At 41.8% G+C, this 6,000-nt stretch overlaps 1 pseudogene; it reads right to left on the reverse strand.

The window, feature by feature from the left end:
- Nucleotides 1–577: 577 nt before the first annotated feature.
- LOC115324703 lies at nucleotides 578–5,711 on the reverse strand (annotated as a pseudogene).
- Nucleotides 5,712–6,000: the final 289 nt, after the last annotated feature.

Here is a 6,000-nt window from a genome sequence, read left to right on the forward strand (position 1 = left end):
CCATTTCGTCGTTTACCCTGAGACTGGGGGGGGGGGGGGGGGGGGGTTTGAAGAGCAGAAGTAACAGAAACAGACAGGTCTCAAACTCAGCTACACGTTTATTTCAACAACTTCCTCTTATATAGTTCGTTCTTGTCGTCAACAACCAATCACATACGACTTGTCCTTTGCACCGTGACTTTACAGGTTCCACTCTATCACAAAAGAAGCGGACACTCCCAACGTTTCCTAGTGAAAAGGTTCTAGCAGAAGATATGCCTCACAAAGCTTCAAGCAACTCTTTTGTGTCCTCACAATAAACAGGACAACGGCCCACAACAACATCCCACTCAAAACTGGTCACCTCCAAAATTGTAGAAAACAGACAATACACCACAGACAATACACACCAAAGAAGCCTTTCCGGATGACTAAAAAAAGAAAAAAAAAACAATTAAAAATGTAAAAATTGCTTGCAGCGGTTCCCTATTTGCATCGAAGGTTGACTAATGCAATTTCCCAACGATCTAATCCTAATTGTTTCTCTTACCACCCTTTTAACATCGTTGCTTTCCTTAACAACTACATCCGTTCCAGACCAATCCGTTGTGCAGTTTCTACACTCCTCCAGATGCTTAGCCAACTCCGAATTCGCTGCATTATTTTTAACATTCCTTTTGTGTTCTGTTAAACGATCGTTCAAACACCGAGAGGTTTGGCCTACATACTTAAAACCACACGCCAAAGGAGCCTACGCTACACGGCACCGACTTTTCTCTATGCGCCTTCTGACAGCCCCTCTGAACTGTTTCAAAAGGTGTCAATCTATCTAACCTAAAATCCGTGCTGAATACGGCATCCACGTCATATTTTTTTGCACATGCTCTAAGATTGTGGGACACCTCGTGAAAATACAGAACCACAGCGTACCTATTCCTGATTTCTTGCGTCTTCCCCTTTTTCTCCCTGCACTGTAGGGCAATCTGCCTTTTGATGTATTCTTCCCCATATCCTGCCTTTACCAGTCTTTCCCACTGGTTTTTTAGTGCCTCCGGTCCGAAATGCATGCATGATCTCACCAAAGCATTACTAATCAAAGATCTGGCTTTTACATTTTTCGAGTGACAGCTACTCTTTGACAGAACCGGTTTTGGGTTTTCCTTCCCGAATCCCGGAGAAAAGCTCACCGGAGAAAAGCTCACCGGAGAAAAGCTCACCGGAGATAAGCTCACCGGAGAAAAGCTCACCGCAAAACCGGCGGATGCGGAGAAAAGCTCACCGATTTTTGTTTCTTTTTACATGGAGGCTGTTGGATCATGCGTAACATTTATCAATTTATTATAATTAAAATTCGCCAGCTTTGTAAAAAAGAAAATGTCGTTTTTTGTATTATTTGTTAAGGTTATTTGGTATATTGCTCCCAAATTAATAATTGCGGGCGTGTGTTTTCTGTGGCTTACTCTGTAGGCAACAAAAGCCCAACTAAAAAGTTTATGAACTTAAAGAAGAGGAAAAAGTTCGAAAACAGAATAATGTCTGCCTGAAACGGATCAAAACTGCAAATGTCAAAATCCAAAGTGCATGCGAAACAACGTTGTGCCTGAAATTCTCTTTGAAGCTTTTGTTAACCTTTGAAAACAGGATAAAACAGTCAGTAGGATATCGAGGCTTCTTTCTTCCACGGACATGAACGTTTTCTAGCCGTTCGTGGTGGTGTTTTCACACGTTGCCTTTGTGTGATAGTGCCCTTTTACAGCGAACCACCCATGACCTTCAAAGGTGCACACTGGCACCGTTGTTACTCGTGACCTATATAAGTGCTCTTCTGTAAGGTAGCGAATAGGGCGAGTTGGTAAACGTTATACATGATGAAAACCACTCAAACGACGACGACGAAGTGAAGATAACAAACACGACAGGACAAATCTGTTCTCGCAGCTAAAGTTTGGCTAGTGAAATGAACAGAAAGAAAACAGCGTAGCCGACACCGATTACATTAACAAACACATACTTATCTATTAGGCAGTACACAATATTTGGAACTGAAACGGTTCCCACACCGCTATTCACGTTAGCTCGCAAAAGAAAAACCTCCTTATTTGACAGAACTATACCGACGGCACACTGCCAGTTGACAGTAAATTGTTGCCTTTTTTTACCGGTGTACGATGTTCTGATTTTATACTTGAAGCTTCATTAATATACAAACAGGGTGATTACTAATTTCTGATGAATTAGTAAATATGTCCAATGAACTTCAAGACTATTACACAAAAGTGGTCATATTTTTAATCAAGTGACGATTGCGAATTATGTTAAATTGCAACGTTTAACGCAAAATCCGCTAAGTTAAACAAAAAAAAATCGGTGAGCTTTTCTCCGCATCCGCTCAAAGGCCGGTGAGCTTTTCTCCGGTGAGCTTTTCTCCGGTGAGCTTTTCTCCGCCGCCCTTCCTTCCCATACTCCCAACAAAGACCTCGTTCCAAATGTAAACGCAGGTCGAGAAATTGCAGGACCTCGCCCCTTGGCCTCTCTAACGTGAATCTCAACTCTGGCGCCGCTGACCTTACTACTTGTTCTAAAACTTGGTCCAATCCTTCCTGAACAGAGCAAACTAAAATATCATCCACAAATCTTTTCACAAAACACTTTGGAGACAACTCTTCTACCTTGTCATACACTTGCTGGTCCACCGTGTTTAAGTAAATTTCCGCTAACAAAGGCGCTACAGACGAACCTATACATACTCCCTCTTTTTGCACAAAATTGCGACCTTCGTATTCCAATACCGTTGACTTTAAATAAAGGTCTAGCACCGAAAGAAAACTATCCACCGCTATTCCTGTTCCTGATTGAAACTTAATAAGGTTCCCTTCCAAGGCGATCCTCACTCTATTCATTAGTCTGCTTTTCTCTAAAGAGTAATATAGGTCCTTGATGTCCATGGAGAATACCGCGCACCTCCTTCCGTGAAACTTTTCCATTACTTCAATCAACTCACTAGAGTTCTTTAAGGCAATTGACTTCTCCAAATTAACTAACTTCAAACCCCGCTTTAAGAAGCATGAGACCACCTTCTGCCACGTCCCATTCTCGTTAATAACGGTACGTAGGGGCATTTCAATCTTATGATCCTTCAAAAAGAATTTAAGGTTGAGCGTTGAACGCAACGGTTTCAAAACGCTTTTCGCTACCTCTTCCATGCTTTCCTCCTGAAAAACCTTGCAAATGCTCTTCCTCAGCTTCCCGATATTACCCTTCCATTCATTAAACAATGATCCCAACGCTTCCTCCGACTTCTTCTGAAAGGCCTGTACAGGCAAAACTGCAAACCTTCCTGTTTTATCTGTCTGCAACAGTTTTAACGAACTCCTTTCTAACTCTTGTTTCACCGCTCTCACATCCTTGAAATTCCTCCTATCGATGGGATACGCGTTTTCTATCAATTTTTCCATGCGCCCTACCGCATCTTCGACAAACGCAAGTTTCTCCTCACTATCCACAACCCTGGTGATTGACTGTATGTCAGAAAACACGTCGATTCTAGACGGCTTAACGTTTACACAGTACTTCGGACCTCTACCCAAGAACTCCTCCAATTTCTTTGACACCACTACATTTTCCGGGTCAATTATACAATGCTGTTGTTTACAATTTCCTGTCCCCTGTACACACTTATTTACCTCTGCCCCCCGAGAATTCCACAACTTGAAACTGTCCAAAACATGCCTTCTTTTGACATACCACGTACGGTCGAAATGTGTCCTTATGACGGCGCTCCAAAGATGCTCTTCAAAAACCCCCCCAGTCTCAGGGTAAACGACGAAATGGTTGACGGAACCCTACTTGTCAGCGGTAAGGCTCTTAGTACGGTGCGATCCGAATACTGAAATTTCGCACACCATACAATAATTTTATGCTTCGTTATTTGAACCTTCACGGTCATGAGCGTGATTACATAATTAAAAAAAAGTCAAAACATATTTCTTTAACTCGTGTTTACATTGCGAGGTAAGGTTGTGTAATCTGTCACTTCGTGAAATAAAACAAACGATTGAATAGCCCATTGAGTTCGTAAAATTGTCGAAGTACTGCAACTGAAGCTACACTAGTCCGTTAATGTATATGTGTGCATAGGCAACCTCTGCTTAAGCCCAGAGCTAGAGTATGCTGTGCCTGTGTAGTGCTCGTTGCAAGACTATTCCAGGGAAGAACTAGACAGGGTCCGAGCTTGGCCGTTTATCTATTTTGACTATTCTTTTCACTCCATAATTTTGAATAGTAAGAACGAGCGAATCTCCCTTGACTAACCGTGAGACAAGTCCTTCTTTTCAAAATTTGACCAATACTTTCTTCCGTGATCCAATACAGAGAGGCATAGTATACCCATCTCGTGTTTTGTTTTGTTAATACTTTTCGACATCTGTAACATAGATCGCATGTATTCTCTAATCATTCACCACCTCCTATGCCGGCGTTTGTCAGGCCAGACATATGCAGTCATAAAAAACAACTACATCGTTCTAAATAAAAAGCCGGAATTCAAAAAAAAAAAAAAATAAAAACGGCGCGGCACACTTTTTTTTTCCATCTCAATTGGTTGTTACAGTGAATCTCGCTCATAAAATGACTTCGTTTTGTTCGTTTGTTGTCGCTTACCTGGAATCCGCAAGCTACGCTTGGAACCGCGAAAGCCGCAGTGGGGCGGATTTCGCGTGTCCAAGCGTGGCGGGTGTAACTTAAAAAAAGTAACTTCAAAAAAAAAAAAAAAAAAAAAAAAAAAAAGGCGTGGCACAATATAGCTTGCCACCCCTGGCTAATAAGATTTCATCGTTTTGGATATATATTTTTTTTTTTAATTCAGGAACCGTCTTTTTTACCCATATTGGGTGTTTTTTTGTTTTTTTTTTTGTTTTGAAGAAATAATTACGTTTTTCGGAGCGTATGTTTGAGGAAACGTGACACTCGCATGGGATGCTGTAGAACAGGGGTGACCAGACGGACGTATATACTAAACAGCCATAAAATAAACCCTTTTAAATAAAGAATCCGAGTAAAAAGCGGGCGAGCACTTTTCTTAAATTTCTCCACAGTTTTTGGGCATGGCGATTTCCCTTGATGAAGCGATTGCTCAGATTTTTTTTTTTTTTTATTGTGAATACCCATTCTTAAAACAAGGCCCTTGCCAAAGGTGCATAGGATGGCGCAAAGCTGAAGAACGGAAGCTGCTTTTTTCTATTTGTCTTTTTTTCTGATAAAGTGGGGGAGTGGGGGCGGGGGGGGGGGGGGGGGTGGGATGGCGGGAAGTAGGTTTACCAGGGAGCTTTCAGCCGCGCTTCGGCTTCCGAAGAGCTGCATGAGATAGCGAGCCGCGGTTTGGCTACTGTTCTGACAGTAATAGAATGACACTACCTGGCACCATAGTCGCGGGTTAGATTGTGGACATATTTAAACAATAAGATAAAACTTTTGAATCTGTGCACTGCTAGTATTACTCAGTTCCGATCGTGCTCAACCTATTTATTAGTTTATTTAGTTGTTGCTGATAATATATTCAATTCTTTTTTACCTATAAAATGATCCTGTCAGCGCTTCTGCTTTAGCTTCAAACTGCTGGACCTGCCAACGAAATCCCGTGAGCTTTTTGCTACCGGAGGATTCGTCTATACTTCAGAAAAAAAAATCTACTTACCTGATACTTCGTTGTTCCGAATAAATTCCCTTTGCCACATTTTTAAGTACGACTTCCTCACAATGGACGAGTACTTCCTAAAGTAGCCACAAATGTTTGACAGAGCGTCAATGCGATGCCTATTCAGCGACATAGGAGAGACGTGTTTCTAGAAGCGCGGGGCAGTGGGATCACAGCTTCGAATTATAGTCTCGGCTTAAGTGGCCAGGAAATGAATTTTGGGCTGGGATAAATGATTTTCGATTGGGAGTTTACTAATCGCATATCCTTTAGTGGGTCAAAAGAAAGAGGGTACAAAGTCAAAAGCCTGTTTTCGGTACTAACGTTTG

Source organism: Ixodes scapularis, unplaced genomic scaffold, assembly GCF_016920785.2.
Source record: "Ixodes scapularis isolate PalLabHiFi unplaced genomic scaffold, ASM1692078v2 PGA_scaffold1__304_contigs__length_218370807, whole genome shotgun sequence".
In the NCBI taxonomy this organism is placed as follows: domain Eukaryota; kingdom Metazoa; phylum Arthropoda; class Arachnida; order Ixodida; family Ixodidae; genus Ixodes; species Ixodes scapularis.